We start from the raw sequence: 18,661 nt of genomic DNA on the forward strand, positions 1-18,661 counted from the left end.
AAATCAATATATTAGCACACATATATATTACTAAAAGTGTGTTTCTTCAACCCTTAATTTTCTGCACAACAATATTTTATTTATGGAACTCAATTCAAGTAATATCTATGTATATGAAGATAGCGTGATACACATGAATACCAAAATATGTGGGCACCCGAATATTTAATCCACTTGTTTTTTGAAAAAAATCTCATTCCAAAATAACTGTACCGGCATTAATATGAAATTGGTTTCCAACTTCTCTGGCATACAAGCATTCATTCTCCTGGGGGGACTTTCCATTACATTTAGGAACATGGCTTTGGGGCTCCACATCCATTCAGTCCCATGACCATTAGTGAGAGGGCCATTGACGTTGGATGATGAAGCCTGTCAGGAATAATGAGGTCGGGTCCTGCATTTGACGGTCCCTTTTTATGAGCTTGTGTGGCCTATTAAAATATCTCCACTTCACAATACCAGCACCAAACCGCTAACTGTGAAGTTTAGACATTGAACAAAATAAATTGTAGGCCGATTGATTGTGCCATTCACACACTGCATATTATTGAGTTCAATATATAAACCGTATGCAGTAAGCTCCCCCTAGTGGTGGCTGCAGGCAGACAGAAGTTCATCCTTTTAAAGGGGTTATGTGGGGATAAAAAATATTAGCAGTGTACTCACTGCAGTATGTGAGTACACTGGCTAATATACATTCCGGTACCCCGTCACACTGATTCTGAGATTTTCATAGATTTTATAGCGCTGCTGGGGGACCGGAAGACTAGTTGCAGTCTTTCTTCATGTAGTCGATCTGCTACTGCTTGTACATAGAGTACAGCGGAGCCGGTCACATGACGAAGAGTCGTATTCTCATCAAAGAAAACTGTGCAACTAGACTCAAGAGGACACGATGTCAAAACACACAAACATAGTCTTTTTTCCACATTTTTAAGTCACAGTAATGTGGTAAAGAACATTATGGTCCTGTGTGAACCCAACCTTAGTGCATAAAAGTCCTCTTAGGCAGCTGGGCTTATTGATGGGCAATAGAATGTTTGAAGATTGTAGCTTTTTGCTTTCTTTATTTTCCTTAGGAAAAGGTGAATACCTTAGTCATAACACTTTGATGGCCAGTTTTTCACAGCTAGTGTGGGAATCCCCCACTAAGAAAATCTGTTTGCTAGCATGCTGCCGTCCGCTTGTGATTCTTCATGTAACTGTCAAATAAAATTGCTTGCACAGTTTGAGATATAAATTCATAATTACCAAAACATTTAAGTTCTTAGAATTGTATTATTATGGCCCACATTAAAAGGCATGTTTTTCAGTAGCGGTTGTGTTTTCGTATGTAGTGCACGTTGTGATTGAGACAAAAATAGAAACTTAATCCCCTGTGATTGTACAAGGAGGTGATTTCTCTCAAGGACATGAATAGATTGGGAAGTCACAAAGTATAAAAACTAAACTTTCCTTCACTTTTCGATGTGATTAGTACTGGTCGTTTACTTGTAACTGTGGGTAAGATCTCCCTTTTAAACCTGAAAATAAAGATAAATTAGAGTAAAAGTGCCTTTTCTATAATTCCATTAACATACATTATCTATTATACGTTATATTTTCTTTAAATATAACGAGTTTTAACCAAGTCTTTAATATCATATTTTATTACAGAACTGATCTTCTATACAGTTCCAGTCAAAAGTTTGGAAACACCTTTTCTTTCAATGTTTTTTTTTTTTTGTTTTTTTTTATTGTCTACATTGTAGATTCATATCGAAGACATGATAACTATGAAGAAACACATCTGGAATTAAGTAGTGAACAAAAAGGTGTTAAACAAACCAGAATGTTTTATATTTTAGACTCTTCAAAGTAGCCCCCTTTTGCTTTGATGACAGCTTTGCACATTCTTGGCATTCTCTTAATCAGGATCATGAGGTAGTCACCTGGAATTGTTTGCCAACAATCTTGAAAGAGTTCCCAGAGGTGCTGAGCAGGTGTTGGCTGCCTTTCCTTCATTCTGCAGTCCAACTCATCCCAAACCATCTCAATTGGGTTTAGGTTGGGTGATTCTGGAGGCCATGTCATCTGACGCAGCACTCAAATACTCTCCTTCTTGGTAAAAAAAAAAAGCCCTTACGTAGCCTGGAGGTGTGTTAGGGGTCATTGTGCTGTTGAAAAGCAAAAGATGGTCCCACTAAGCGCAAACCAGATGTAATGGCATGTCGTTGCAGAATGCTGTGGTAACCAAGCTGGTTAAGTGTTCTTTAAATTTTGAATAAATCACCAACAGCGCCACTAGCAAAGCACCCACACACCATCACACCTCCTCCTCCATGTTTCATGGTGGGAACCACACATGTAAAAACCATCCACTCACCTTTTCTACGACTCACAAAGACCAAAAATTTAAAATTTTGACTCATCAGACCAAAATACATATGTCAGCTGGTCTAATTTCCATTCCTTGTGTTTCTTGGCCCAAGTCATTCTCTTTTTCTCGCATTCTCCTCTGAGCAGTTGATGTTGAGACCTGCCTGGTAATTGATCTCCGTGAAGCATTTCTGTGGGCTCTATTCTTAGGTGCTGTTAATTTTCTGAGGCTGGTAATGAACTTCAGCAGAGGTACCTCTGCAACAGAGGTAACTTGGTCTTCCTTTCCTGGGGCGGTCCTCGTGAGAGCCAGTTTCATCATAACATTTCATGGTTTTCATGACTGCACTTGAGGATACCTTATAAATTCTTTCCGAATTGACTGACATTCATGTTTGAAAGTAATGATGGTCAATAGTGATGGTCGTTTCTCTTTACTTAGTTGAGTGGTTCTTGCCAAAATGCGGATTAGAACAGTAGTTCAATAGGGCTAAACACTGTATGGAAGTGCGTACCAAAGGCAAGAAATTCAACAAATTAACTCTTGTCAAGGCATACCGGTTAATTGAAAACCATTACAAGTGACTACGTAGCTGCTTGAGAGAATGCCAAGAGTGTCCAAAGCGGTCATCAAAAGGGGGCTACTTTGAGGAAACTTTGGTTTGTTTTTCATTTACCACTTTATTCCATATGTGTTCCTTCAAGGTTTTCATGTCTTTAATATGAATCTACAATGTAGAAAAAGAAAAACCATGGAATGAAAAGGTGTGTCCAAACTTTTGACTGGTACTGTATATACCATTTGAACACTCATCTATTGTATGACTAGAATTATTGAAAATTATATATTGACATATAAGACTACTGTGTAATGATAATGTTAGTATAAGCAAGTAAATACTTTTAATGTAACTATAGAACTGTTTGACAGTAAATGATCCAGATAACTTGTGTACAGATTATGCTTTAGTCAATGACTGTGAGAAGGCAAATAGATTTTGTTTAATAAAACATATCCTGTACTATGGGTAAGAGGAAATTCGAAGATGAGAATGGTCCGGATGTTGGATCATAAACTGAGTAGTAGCAACTGGGTTTCCAAGGATCCAGTGTAGGACAAAAGCATTAACATCCCATGCCTCCAGATGTTCTTCACCAGGGAGGAGTGAAAGAGAGATTCCTGGATATTGCATGTATAGCAAGAATTGGCATCTGTGATATCCTGACTGTGCTGGTGGATTTGGTCGACGGTATGGAGATAAGACCTTTCCTGTTACATCTTTTCCTTTAAGCAGAACATGACCTGGTATATTAGTGACCAACCAGTGTCTCCGGAATCTGTATATTGGCTTGAATCTGCTTGGAGCATCCGGATCTACCATAATCAAGGTATACATCTTTTCTGGCTTGGCTTTGGAGAATTTGATCCAGGGAGGGCCCCAAACTTTGGTTAAGCTTTTCGGGTACTCAAAGCAGTTTGGTATGTAAATGCAGGAAACATCACCCATGTTTGGGTATATAACAAGGAGGTTACCACTGCAAAACTTGGCATCATATCCGATGAGAGTCTCAAAGTCACATGAAATAGGAATACAGGAGAAGAAAGATGGTAGGGATAACAGGATTTCAAATACGAACTGTAATTTTGACATTACAAGTTGTTACCAATAACTGTTCTGCTGGACTGGTGTGTTTAACAAAATCTGGATCTAAGCTTTTATGATGTCATAATTGGTTTTCATTCTCATAAGCTGTGCTAACAAGGGCTATTCTCTCTAAATACCCCCTAGTAGTAGAGCAGTTAAATGGCTTACCTTACACTGGGCAGGTTTGAATTACCACTTAAATGTCAACGGAGAGCATTTTATTACTTCTCATGGAATAGATTCTTAAAATACAGCAGATAGTTTGAATAGGAGGGCATAAAGAGCAGAAAGTGTTTGTGTATACTGTCCTGCAAATTGACTGACCAAGTGACTAGGCAGCACTCCATTGCCTTCAAATTGGCTGGCACAAGTTTCTATAGCACTTCTCTACACACACTGATGAAAGTTGTATTACTTGCGTGGAAATGTGATTAAAATTGTCTATTTTCAGTAAGATCGCTTTGACTCAAAGGGGTTTTCCCATCAGAGATTCATATTTTTTATGTTTTTTTTTAAAGCCAGAGCCATGCTTTCTCTCACCCGATTGCATAAAAAGTGCGGGGGTGCCACAAAAAAGTAAACAAGGATGCGGTCTATCACCGCCCATCTCTTAAAAGAGAGAGGCCCCGCATAATCATTCCCTGACCCTCCCAACCATAGGCCTCGAAGATCGAGGATCAATGATCCCCCCCCCTGCCAAAGCTTGGGGAGACCCAACAACACTCCAAGGCTTCTACCTGGGCTGCCACCCCAGTGTCCACCTTGGTGTATGCATCTGGTTGCACCTCCCCTCCGAAGAAGGGAGGCCGGGTTGCAGGGGGAAACTGAACCAGAAGGCCATACATTTTCCCCCTAGACCTTGGAAGGGTCCCAAAAGGGCAGCGCATCCCAAAATCCTGTGACAAACACACAGTGAAAAATAAAATTAAATAAGTGGATGTACGCTGTCATGCAGGCATAAAAATTCCTCATCTCCCAGCCAGAAGGCTGGGAGAAAAAAAGGTGTGTTCTCATATAGTGTGAAAATAGTGCGTGCAAATGTGCCTTCACTCAGTGGGATCCCACTGAGTTAGGGCACCCCAGGGTCACCAGCCCTGGGGCACATAGCAACTCGGGCTTCCAAACTACCCGACCTCCTGACCTCAATCCGGCAGTTGCCTGGTCACCTACCAATGGTACCTTTTAAACCAAATGCGTACACCAGAGCAATGACCGTTGTGGTTCCCTTCCATCACCTCGGTGTTCTGTCCTCCCACCACGATGGGCTGCTATCCACCGGCAGGGATGATTCCTAACCTCCGATTGAGCAGGTACTACACGTGATCTTAGCCAAAAGGCTGAAAAGCGAGAGATTCATGACATATTCACACCTATTTCTAGAATATTATTCTATGTTGCGGCTGAAGCGTGTGATTTCCGACTATGAAGCAGAAAACAGTGTAGCTCTCTGAGCTACGTTTCCATAAGTCCCATAGAAATGAATGGTAGTTACAGAAACCGCGTAGCTGGCATGCTACACTGCTTCCGTAACTGACATTCACTACTGTGGGCCTTACGAAAACAACGTAGCTCAGCAAGCTACGCTGTTTTCTTCTCCATGGTCTGAAATCACACTCTACAGCCACAACACAGAGCCTCAGAACGGAGTTTAGGGGCCCCGTTCTAGAGATAGCTGCGCGTCCCAGAGGTGGGACCCGCATCTATATGACATTTAAGACATATCCTGTGGATATGTCATAAATGTCCCTGATGGGAAAACCCCTTTAAAGACTACTGGGCTTAATTTCCTTTTTAAATGACCGATCATGACACAGCACCTGTTTTTCTTCCGAGTACCCATTTTTCTTCTAAAGCTTATTTACGTTTTGCTATGGAGGACTACTCTAGTATATACAATACATACAACTTTGGCTTACTTCAGTTTACTCCGCGTTTTTGCTTGTTACTATGTCATCATAAATTATGCCCGAGGGTTTTTACATTACATTAAATCTTTCAAAATATATTTAATGTGGCTAAATAGAACAGTATCCAAAATATGTCTTTAGAGCTTTTTAATAGCTTTGTTCATTTCTGCAAAAGGGTTTGCTCTGAGTTCTTGACTATGGAAGTCTGCCTGTATACTGTGTTACAAATAGGATCTAAGAACACAATAAACAGCTTTTTACAGAGCTGAATTTTCAGTGTGCTTTCTGCATATAGATTGGCTATTTCCGTCAGCATCTGTTCGGAGCATGCCTCCCACACTGTAATGCAATGTGTTTAATTCAGCGCGTTCCTCCTGAATCCCGGTACAGATGACTGCACATTCAGACCCTACAACATATGGCACAGGCTAAGAAATTGATTTGGCCTTTAACAAGCTGAGGGCTCTTTCTCCCTCGGAAGGACATAAAATATCCTTGTTGTTTAGGCGGTATAGAATACTTTTAATTAACATTGTCATTATCTTCTGCTTAACGCTATCATGCCGTGCAATACTTCTTTACAGGAATTGCAGTGAGAATGGGATTTTTCACTGACCTACAGTAGAAGCTCAAATTTGCTGGCCCCAATGCCTCTGGAAATGTATTAACGTGTAGTTTAACCTTTGGTGAACCTGCTTTAAATGTACGGTAATATAATTTTATTATTAGAAGTGTTTCAGTTATAGTGAAGGGATCCAATAATATAGCATCATGAAAGCAAATTCCCTGCAGCTTCTTTGACAGTCTACCAGCAGACACTAGTGCAAAGGACAAGTGGAGTAGTTAATAACAACCAATCAGTTTGCTGCTTTCACAACGTCTGAAAAATGAGAACTGTAATGTGATTGGTTGCTATGGACAACTACCAAACTTTTCCAGTTTTGATAAATTTCCCCCACAGTCTATTTTATGACACCCTGTGTCTGCTTCTCCATACATGGAATACAGACCGCTTAATACAGAAGTTACATATTGCTTACAGGGTTCATGACCGCGACAGGAAATTTGTTTTGAGTAGCCCTGCATTAAAGGGGTTTTCCACCTTCGGTGCGGGTCCGACACCCGGACCCCACACCGATCAGTCGCTCCTGAGGCCTGCGAGCACCGGATGTTATCGCATATAATCAGGGCCGGCCTTAGGTTGAATGGCGCCCTGTGCGGGACTCCCTATTGCCGCCCCCTATACAAACCAAAAATTAACCACATATATAGAGACGCTGGAACATATGTACTGTACATACATAAAGACAGATATTTAGACATACAGGCAAATATACATACACACACATTCTGGAATATATACATACATGTAAATATATAGACGTATAGACACATATATATATATACACACACACACACACACACACACACACACACACACACACACACAGATAAATACACAGACAGGGACATCTACAAATACATAAAAGGCACATATATACAAGCGCAAAGACACATTCACAAACAGACCCTTATATACCCAGTACAGATAATGTCGTAGATTTCACGTGCAGCCCTATGCAACAACACAGAGACACATACTGTATACGCAGAGACACCTACTGTATACATACATACATACATACATACATACATACATACATACTGACACTCACCATCTCTCCATCCTGACAGGATCACAGGCTTCGTGCAGGACGGGCTGTGGGTGAAGCTTCCTTCTCAGCTCCTATTTACTCTGTGTGTGTGTAACTAAGAACAGAGCAGAGTAGAGGCATAGCACAGTGGCGCCCCCTACATGCTTGGTGGGAGCAGCGCCCTGTGCGTTCGCACACCCCTAAGGCCGGCCCTTTATACAATGCTATGTACGGAGCCGGAGCAGTTGGCTCCGTACATAGCATAGCGGCCATGCTGCAGAACTGGAGGTCTGCTCCTATTCACTTGAATAGGAGCAGAGCTCCAGTACTGCAGCTCGGCCGTTGTTCCGTGGCAGGAGCTAACTTCTTCCGGCATGTACGTCCGGTGCATGTCTAGAGGCAACGGACCAGCTGATCTGTTCGGAGTACAGGTGTCGGTGGATAGGTCATCAGTTGTCAGAAGGTGGACGACCCCTTTAAATTGCTTTTGCTTGTGAAAAACTCTATTCCACTAATAAGAATATATTAGGGAATTGTGATTTTTTTTTTGTAATTGTAGGTATGTACCTCCAGTAGTCTTCATGCTGGAATAGAAGTTTGTAGTTTCGAATTATCATGCTGTGCATTAGCCTAATTCGCTTGCAGACTTTGTACGCTCCATTCATTTCAGTGAGGGAGAATAAGGGAGTGAGACAGCTAAAGTAACTTGACTATCTCCCAAAGAGGGAAGACAACATGTCTGTAGAGGGAACTCGTTATCTAATAAAGTCCAGACCAGTGATCACCATCAGCAATGATTGAAGCCCGCAGACTGCCTCTCTGCAGTGTGAGAGTGGAGGGGGGAGTGTAATGTGAGCTAGTAGACTTGTATAAAGAGTGTCTGTGACCGGGCTGCAGCTCCACTGTATCTGTAACATGGCAGACAATGATAACAACTTCCTGTTAGTGAATTGGTAGAAGTAGAGGTCTGCAGTACCAACGACTGGGCTTTGAAGGGAGTGGTTTTGAAATGGTACATTTTTCTACAAAGGAACGCTTTAGGCAAGAAGTGTATTTTTGGAGCTGCAGAAAATTTAATGCCGAACCTAAAGAGTAAGCAAACTTCTTGCGTTAATGGGGTCACCGTCATGTAAACAAAGTAGTGTCCACTTGTTAGCTGTGAGTGAAAAGGGGTGTATGATTTGCCATGCAGACACTGCTTTGGTGCATTTTTGAGGCATTTTAGCAAATATTTTTCAGACTATGGTGCATAAGTTGCAGAATGCTCTGTGTGGTGTTTTTATTACTATTACCCTCCCCAATCCCACTGACTATGGCCTCATGCACACGACCGTAGTGGTGTGCACGGCCGTGATTTTTGGGATTTTTGGCTCGGACGGCCGCGGAGTGCATTCATTTGTATGAGCCTGGACAGCAAAACACGGCCGCAATAAGACATGTCCTATCTTTTTGCGGTCCAGTCTCCTGGGCAATGCACAGACTGTGGAAACCACGGTCGTGTGCATGGGCTCATAGGCATGAATGGGACCGCAATTCACTCGCAGATTTGCGGGTGAATTGTGGCCGCAAAAACACGTTCGTGTGCATGGGGCCTTACAGTGGAAGGAAAGCAACAGAAAACAAGTAGGTTACAATTTTTAAAATAGATTATTTAATTAAAAATTCACCAATCACAGCAAAAATTGTGTATGTCAATAGTGGCATACATAGAAGAGAGTGGGTGCTATAGCAAAATATTTAAATGGGCCCCACATTATGGTGCCAGGTTTTGTCCTTTTCCATAACCCTTGGGCTAATGCCCCAGCCTTTTCTTTGCTAACAATCTGCCCCCCTCTCTCCTGGGGACCCAAAGTAGCTGCATGCTCTGCCTCTGTGGTTTGTTCACCACCAATCTAAAGTATTTTTGGTACCCAAGCTAAATGATGTGTGAATGAGGCCATAATGACCACATCTTAATGAACCTGTACTTTGCCTTTCAGACCGTATTAAGATAAGTGGAAAGGACATTGCTAAGTCTCCCGGGCCAGCTTGTATTCTTGGGTGTTTGCTGTTAATGTTGTGAAGAGATGTTTGGACAGTTAGCTCAATTTCCTCTTTTACCGTCACTGATGAAAGGAATCCACATTTTTTTTGCACAGAAAAAATCCAATCCATATGAATCGGTGAGAAAACAAAACCTCTGTGTTATTGGTGTGTCAGGCCTTTTTTGTGCATAGAGATGTGTTTTTTTTATGGCATCATTTTGTGAAAGATTTAACTTAGCGTTTAAATTAATGTTGGTTTTTTTCAGGAATGCTAAATTAAATCAATTCCACCATGTTTTTTCCACCCTATAACCCTATAAATACCATGTGATCTTTATTGAATGGGTTGAAACGATTATGGGGATTCCAAATAAATGCACTATATGGCCAAAAGTATGTCTAAACTGCTAATAATTATTGATTTTAGGTGTTTCAGCCACACCTATTGCAAACAGGAGTATCTAGTCAAGTACACAGCCATGCAATCTCCATAGACAAAAGTTTTTCTAGTAATATGGGTAGTAATTAAGAGCTCAGTGACTTTAAATGTGGCATCCTCTCACAAGATGCCACCTTTTCTCAGTCAACTCGAAGTGTTTTTATTGTGAAGCGGAAGCCTCTAAAGTAATAACCACTAACTCACTATAGAGTTCTCGACTGGGAAGTGACATCAGCGCAAGAACTGTGCATTGGGAGCTTCTTGAAATAAGTTTCCATGGTTAAGTGTCTGCACACAAGCCTAAAATCACCATGCACAATACTAAAGGTCTGCTGGAGTGGTGTTTGGCAGACCGCCACTAGACTCTGGAGCAGTGGAAATGTGTTCTCTAGAGTGATGAATCGTGGTTCATTATCTGGCAGTCTGATGGATGAATCTGGGTTTGTTAGATGCAAATAGAGCACCACATACTGCTATGTATAAGTGTATACTGTAAAATTTGATGGAGGAGGGACAATGGTCAGGGGCTGTTTTTTAAGGCTTGGGCTAGGCCCCTTGTTTTCCAATGAAGGGTAATGTTAATGCTACAGCATACAAAGACATTGTCCACAATTATATGCTTCCAACTCTGTAATATATTCTTATGTTTCCAACTTTGGGGAAGGCGTTTTCCTGTTCCAGTATGACTGTACCACTCTGCACAAAGCGAGGACTGGAAAGACATGGTTTGAAGAGTTTGGTGTGGAGGAGCCCTGACCTTGTGTTTCGAGTGGCTTGCACAGAGCCTTGACCTAAACCACATAGAACAAATTTGGGATACATTGGAACGCCAATTGTGATCCAGACCGTCTCATCCAACATCCGAGCCTGACCTCATAAATTCTGTTTTGGATGAATGAGCAGAAATTCCCACAAAGACACTCCAAAAGGTTGTGAAAATCTTTCCCAGAAGGGTTAAGGCCGTTTATAGCTGCAAAAGGGGCCCCAGGTCCATATTAACACCCATGGTTTTGGAATGGAATGTCCAACTGGTTCATATAGGTGTGATGGTCAGGTGTCCACATACTTTTAGCCATATAGTGTATATTTTGGCTTTTTCTTATGCAATTTTTCTTTACATTTACTATATTATAACTTTATATTATTATAATTTTTTTATGATCATGCATTGGAATACTTACGTATTGTTACTTATGCTTATGATAATCACGTGGGCAAAATTGCTGCCAAAGTCTCCGCTTCCCACACCACACATTTACAGTGTAGAGCAGAAATAAGTTAAAAGGGTATTCCCAAAATCAAAAACCTCGCCTATCCATAGGATAGGTGATCATTTTCTGATCGCTGGAGGTTTGAAAAGCTTGATAGGAGCGACGGGAAAGCATGCTTGCTGCTGCTCCATTCAATGTCTATGAGAATTCCGGAAACAGCCGAGTGTCCGTAATTCCCATAGACATAATCCATTCAATGTCTCCTCACTGCAGTTGAGCAGGGAGGAGGAACATGGGTTTCGGGACCCCCGTTCTCGCGATCAGTGCGGATCCTAGTGGTGGGGCCCCAAGCAATCCAGAAAATGATCACCTATCCTGTAGATAGGTGATAATTTTTGATTCTGGTACATAACATATTAATAGTATATTCCATTCAGAGTTATAGCTAGGATTTCCTTCACCTGGGGCAAATATTCAGATCGCTGCCCTAGATCTGTATCTAAATATTTTGGCTTAGGTAGAATGGCTTGTTGGTGCTCCCCCTGGCACCATGCACCCAGGGGACATACCCCACCAGTTCCCCCTTTAGCTACACCCTTAATGCCATCAATCTATGGCAGGTTACAACTACCTAGACCCCCACTGACACCAAGAAAGATAAATAGGGCTGTCTTGCAATTCATCATAAATTACTTGGTTGAGCGTCACATTATTTAAAAAAGGCAAGGAAATATTTTCAAAATTCTTACGTGAGCCTTATAATCTTTTTCTTTGCACTGATTTTAATGAGTAAGCGCGAAGCTCCTTCCCTAAATGTTTATAAAAATGTCTTGAATAAAAGTTTGACGTTTTTTACAAAGTGCTGAATTTTTTTCTCCTTTCCATTCACCGTTCTGGTAGCAATTGGTGCTATTTAATCTTCACCATGAGTTCTGTTAGTTTAGATTATGCATTGTTACAGTGCCTACTGCTACAGGTATTAACAAAAGTGTAGATCAGCCCTGGACAAAAAAAACTTACAAGCTGTGTGGAATGTGAAGTGGAGCTCCAAGAATTCCTTCTCAAATTGTTTGACTTTGTCGATTTGCCCAGTTGAGTAAGGGTATGTTCACACGACCTATTTTCGGCCATTTTTCTGGCCGTAAACGGCCGGAAAATCTGATGCAGAAGTCCTCTAAACATCTGCCTATTGATTTCAATGGGAAAACGGCGTTCTGTTTCGACGGAGCGTTTTTCGCTGTGTTTATTTACGCGTAAAAAAAAACGGCCACGAAAAAGAAGTGCAGGACACTTCTTGGGACATTTTTGGAGCCGTTTTCCATAGACTCTATTGAAAAAAGCTCTAAAAATGGCCGTGATAAACGCAGCGAAAATCGCGAGTGGCGCAAAAAACGTCTGAAAATCAGGAGCTGTTTTCTCTTGAAAACAGCTCAGTTTTTTGAGACTTTTTCGAGTTTGTGTGTGAACATACCCTAATAATCCTAAATTAACTGGGTGTTACCTACCTTCTCAATGGGGTGAGTCCCATCAGTCTGGCTTTGTCATCACTGATTAGGCAGCGTCCGAGTGTGTACAGTCCTCTTAGGGTACATTTACATGGGGCAGTAATGGTGCAGTACCATAACTGTTCCACAAACTATAGTAAAAAACTCATGTAAATATATTTGTTTTTATGCTGCTAGTTTGACTTTAGTGTGGATATAGAAAATAAATAGTTTTGCTAAAATGTTCAATCCATGTTTGTTTTTTCAAATGCATGTGAGTACAGCTTTGGTCCACCCTCACACGCCATATATTTAGTGCCAAAATGATTGGATACCGTTAGAGCAAAGCAGGAATAAACTTCCAAAAGAGGTGACCATGGTGTTGCCTTGTTATTGGACCCATTCAAGTAGATAGTAGATTTGACATGGGGATCAGTGATTTGCAGTTTTCCATAAACAGTAGTACAAAATGTTTCTAAAACTCTTTCTAACCCAAAAATGCATAGCAACACAAACTCCCATTTTTTTTTAAACTTTTTTTTTTTTGTTATCCGAGCCATTTCTGACATATTGACTGGGCACTTTTCTTGTCGACTTCTTTTTTTTTTTTTTTTTTTTTTTGTGACCAGAACATATTTTTTTCAGTTCCTTGTCACAAGGATCAAATTGTCACTTTCACAGCCTGGTCTGGCCACCTCTGCCGTATACTGTAGAGGAATAGGTTTCTAAACATATCCTTATCCATAATCTTTGTTGCTGCTATAACTAATAAATGACTACCTGTATAGCGTCCTCCAGGTGATGCCGCTTCTCTGAAGAGTCATTTTCGTCACGCCCTTTCGGCCTTGATTGACGTGCCTTAGGCTCGCATACGTCATCACAATCTAGTTTCGGCACATACACAGCAAAGCGAGCTGTACTGGAGGAGTCGGCAAGGATAGTTACCTTCAGGGTGTGTCACGCTCTCATAAACAACCTTATCAGTAGAGTTCCCCTTGACAATCCATGCCTGCAGAGTGCTCATAATCGTGCCAGAAAAGCACACCCTCCTAAACCGTGCCAGCATAGTGCTTTCTGTGTTATTTACTGTGAATAGGTCCAAAACTATCTCTAAGAGTTGGCTCTCCATTTTTATGGTACAGACCTTCAAATCCCCTGCTTCCTTTCACACAGCCATAACGATAAATAAAAAAATGTTTTCTGTCTGAAGTTACCATTAGGGGGAGCTACCAGCCCATATATTTATACAGCTTCTATTGAAGTAATAATTATGCAGCAAGCTCCGCCTAGTGAAAATCCCAGACATCCCTACTGTATAACTTGGAAATACTCCAGGTAACATTATTTTGTTATTAATTTTATGACAAATGTGGCACATTAGAAATATCTATCTGCCTGGAAGCTTTTCTTGAAAAATATATTACAAGTTATGGGCACTGGATTACTGGAGATGATGTTGATCCAGGGATTTTTTTCTGCCATATTTGGAGTTGGGGAGGAATTTTCTTCTAATTGTCATCCTCCTTTATGTTAAGGACAGAAATAATAAAACAAAAAAACTCTAGTTGCTGTAGCTTTCTCTCTTTTAGGCTACATTCAGACACTGCAGTTTTTCACATCCGAGGTGCACTTGTGCGGGACGCGTTATCACGCATCCCCCATAGACTAAAGTCTATGGACGTATACGTGAAACGCAAAAAAAGGACGTCCTATTTTTTCACGGACCCCTCACACACTCGTCGTGTGAACGGCCCCATTGAAGTACATGAGTCTGTGTGACGGCCGTTGTTTTAATGGCCGTCACACGGACTACATATACACTCATCTGAATGAGCCCTTACTAAAGGAAAAGATTATGCATACAGAATACAAAAGCTGCACTTTAACCACTAGCCACACAACTTACTAAAATGGCTTCGTGTGTCTCCCTTGTTTCCTGCTACCATATAATTGAGTTAGGACAATATGTGATGGCACGTACCAGCCTAACCAATTGCGCTACATCACCATAATGATTCCGTTCCCATGGAGTATTTACTATTTTGTAGGATATATCTTCATCTTGTCCATACGCTGCAAACCAAAATCTCTGATTATAAATATAAGAATCCTTCCTGGGATATACCTCAGAGAGAAAACAAGTGACAAACGTTATTTGTCATACTTCGTTTAGGGCACCAAAACACAACAGATGTTCCGAGGACAAATACATTGCTAAATATATTCATAGATTATGCCGTAATTTAATCTGGTTTTCAAATGACTCAGCTACTGAACGATCTCATTAAAGTGTCAGTTCAGAAATACCACAGGTTTATGCTCCAAGTCACGTAAAAAAATAACGGTAGCAATTTATTTTGTGCTTTAGCTTGATTTAAATATGATAAAATGAGCGCCCCCCTCTGGTAGAAATTACAGCACTGCAGCGAAAGGATTCATAAATGAACCAGCAATTATCAATCACTCAGCCTATAAGAGCTCATATGTCAGTCACTCTAAGGCCTTATTCACACGACTGTGTCCGATTTATGTCTGTAAAAAGCGTCAGTTTTTCATGCATAGGACTGTCCGCGTTGCGTCACTGCGGTTTCTATGTGTGACCAGTTTTTCTCGTCCGTGTGAACTCTGCAAGCACTTCCTGATTTCACTTTTCTTTTTTTTTTCTGTATTCCATTAACAACTGATTCGGGAAAATGGACAGCACAAGGATGTCCGCCTTTTTCACGCACCTATATAAAAAACACGGATGTGTGAGTAGACTCCTTGAATTACATAGGTCAGTGTGCTGTCCGTTGTTAAAGCGACTGCACACGGATGAGAAATACGCTCATGTGAATATGAGCGTATATGTTTCCAAAGTATATAATTGTAAAGTAGTTTGTCTCATTGTGTCGTGTCATTTTTGTCTTCTTTAAACGTTCACGGTTAATTGCTTTTTATTGCTAATTGAATAGCGTTGATAAAAACATTGTTTAAACCAATATTTCCGATTGTATGACTGGTAACAGAGCACCAAGGTAGTCATTTAGGTCTGATTGCAATTGTTAATTGTGGCCCATTGGGACCCAAGGCCAGGGTTTTAAAATGTTTTTCATATATACCTTGGTCTATGAAGTGCAGCATGACTTCTGTCAGATGGACAGTCATTCCGCTGTCAGCGATCAGCCCTGATTCTTCCAATATCGTGCATGTTTGACTCTACTGAACATACAAAGTTACTGTATATCCGTGCATGTAATATTCACTATTTGTACGTACAGTTGGGACATTGTTTTGTAATCCATAACTCACGCGCTTGTCTACTCTGACTACCACTAGTTATGGCTTTGACCATTACCTGTTTGGCATTTAAAGGGGTTGTCTCACCATTAAAAAATAATAAAGTGATCAGTATGAAAAACTATTAAGTATTGTAATTGATTTTGTGCCTAAAAAAAAATGTTTCATTAGCGAGATATCCTGTTTATTTACTCATCATTTCGCCCCCTACTGTTCAAACGATATACTAATGCGAACGTTCACCTAATGAACTGCTTACCGGTGGACACGCACGCTCAGTCACAATCTACCATGCCCCGCATCCCCAGTCAGAACATCGTGATTTCAGAGGAAACTATGTTGGGGGGGGGAGGGGCGGGGGTTATTTCATTTGATTTCAGTGGGCTGTCACTTATCTGTGATATTTATGTCATTTTTGTTAACTTACATGTTAAACATTGCAGCGCTCGCATTGCGCTGGGAGGAAGGCGTCCAATGTATTCATGAGCATGCCTCAGGTATGACCTTACAGGGACTAGCTCAGGACAGACCTGCCCAAGGCAGTCCCTTAAAACCATCAGCCCTGGCGATTAAAGGGCAAAGGAAGTCCTTCTCCTTTGTGATGCTGTAATTGCTACTGATCGCTGCTGCATCACATGGGTTAAACAACTGGGATCTGAGTTTTCTCAGAATCCAGGCGTTGCCGTGAGGTGGAGGCTAATAATCACTCGTCCCCCTTACAGGCACAACTGCTGTGTCTCTGGGTTCAGGGCGCCATAAACGTACGGCACTGGGAGTTAGATGCTGGCTCCCAGTGCCGTACATTTACAGCGCAAGGCGGGAAGGTGTTAAATCTTTCCAGAACACCTAAGAATACAGCAGAGGGTTATAGGGAGTTCTTTGTTTCCCGATTTTTGGGGGCGTTAAAGGTAAAAAGGGTTTTCCCACTATTCCAAGTGATGGTATATCACTAGGATATGCCATAATTTATTGATCGTGGGAACTGACTGAAGGGGCCCCCACCAATCCTAAGAATGAATTGGCTCCTTCAAAGTTTTACCCTGCACAGTGGCGCTCCAAGCCACCCTCTGTGCAGGGAATTGCAGCACAGGCCCAGTCACTTGATCATTGGGGTCCCAGAGGTCAGACCACCATAATCTTAATGTTATAGCATATTCTAGAGCTATGCCTTAACATTATGTGATGGGAATTCACCCTTAAAAGGCTTTTATAAAAAATAAGTTCATCATGATTGGGTTGTGTTTTTTGTTAGTTTTTGTATTCCTGCATATTTTGAAAAAATATGTAGGGAAATTATCTCTTGGAACATATGTAGAAGATTGCTTTATCTATTTCTTACGGTTTTGCTTGCAGTAAGAGTGGTTTTAAAGAGAAAAGGATATTAAGAAAGGAATTGCTGTGATTTTTGTATTTTTTTTAACAAAACACTCTTAGTGAATGTTGTGATTTGCAATCCAATATTTATTAAATTATTGTTTCATAATAAAAGTCTTCCATTGGCAGAAGAAATGTGTTATGCGATTTGATTGATTGACTAAATACAGAGAGTCATTCGGAGAGCTGGCGTCATTACCCCGATTTACTGCAATGTTCATTCTGTATCACGGACGGACTTCCTCCGTGAATGACACTTCTCAGACCCATCGCCTTTGCAATAGGCGTGACTTTATGGATAAATTGAACAACAATTCCTCTCCGCTGGTCTTTAATAACTGAGGAGGATAAAGCTGTGAATGAGTCAGAGGTCTGATGGCTTTTACTTCTGTAAGACCAAAAACGGCAGAAAGAGATCATTTCCTTTTACAATAGCCACATATATGGTCACGGTAGTTTGTTTAATTTCAACTGTGACGTGCAACTTTCTAGAATAAAACATCGCAAGTAGCAGGGCAGCAGAAAGATGACCTTGCCTTACAATTCTAAAAATGCCTGTTATGTTTGTCTGTTCTTAAGGCACAGACTAGCAAAGCTGAAATACTAATCTAATGAAGGCAGTGGCAGAATAACTTTGCACCAAGGGTATGTTCACACTCTAAACAAAAAACGGCTGTAAAATACGGAGCTGTTTTCAAGGGAAAACAGCCTCTGATTTATAGCCGTTTTTATGCATCAGGCATTTTTTGATGCGTTTTTTTTACGGCTGTTTTTGGAGCTGTTTTTCTATTGAGACAATGAAAAATGGCTTAAGAAGTGACATGCTCTTCTTTTTTACAGGGCGTTTTTTTACGTGCCATTTTTACAAACCGCGCCTAAAAAACGCCCCGTGGGAACGAAACATCGTTTTTCCCATTGAAATCAATGGGCAGATGTTTGGAGGCGTTCAGCCCCCCGTATTTTCAGCCGTTTTTCAGGGCATTTACTGCTGAAAAACAGATGAAAATAAGCCGTGTGAACATACCCTCACTGTATAAGCAATGTTGGACTTCACCGACAGCATGGTTTCGCATGTTTACCTATAGAAAACGTGTTTTTTAAAAAAAAAAGATTTACTTAAAGGGTAACTAAACGTTTGACAAACTTCTGACATGTCCGAGCACTGAGAACCCCATCAATTCCTAAAACTAAGCGGCAGAGCGCTCGGCTGCTTCGTATCTGTTCGGCTTTTTACGGAAAGCTGATGTATCGGAGTACGGGCTCACAGATTTGCTATTGAGC

General features: G+C 41.0%; 1 protein-coding gene and 1 pseudogene across 4 annotated transcripts in view; one reads left to right on the plus strand and one right to left on the minus strand.

Moving 5' to 3' along the window:
- Positions 1-18,661, plus strand: part of CDKL5 (cyclin dependent kinase like 5) — a 269,903-nt gene that overhangs the window by 68,594 nt on the left and 182,648 nt on the right. The gene's annotated exons all lie outside the window — the stretch shown is intronic.
- Positions 3,384-4,013, minus strand: LOC142741877 (phosphatidylethanolamine-binding protein 4 pseudogene; annotated as a pseudogene).

This window comes from Rhinoderma darwinii, chromosome 2 (genome assembly GCF_050947455.1).
Source record: "Rhinoderma darwinii isolate aRhiDar2 chromosome 2, aRhiDar2.hap1, whole genome shotgun sequence".
Lineage (NCBI taxonomy): Eukaryota > Metazoa > Chordata > Amphibia > Anura > Rhinodermatidae > Rhinoderma > Rhinoderma darwinii.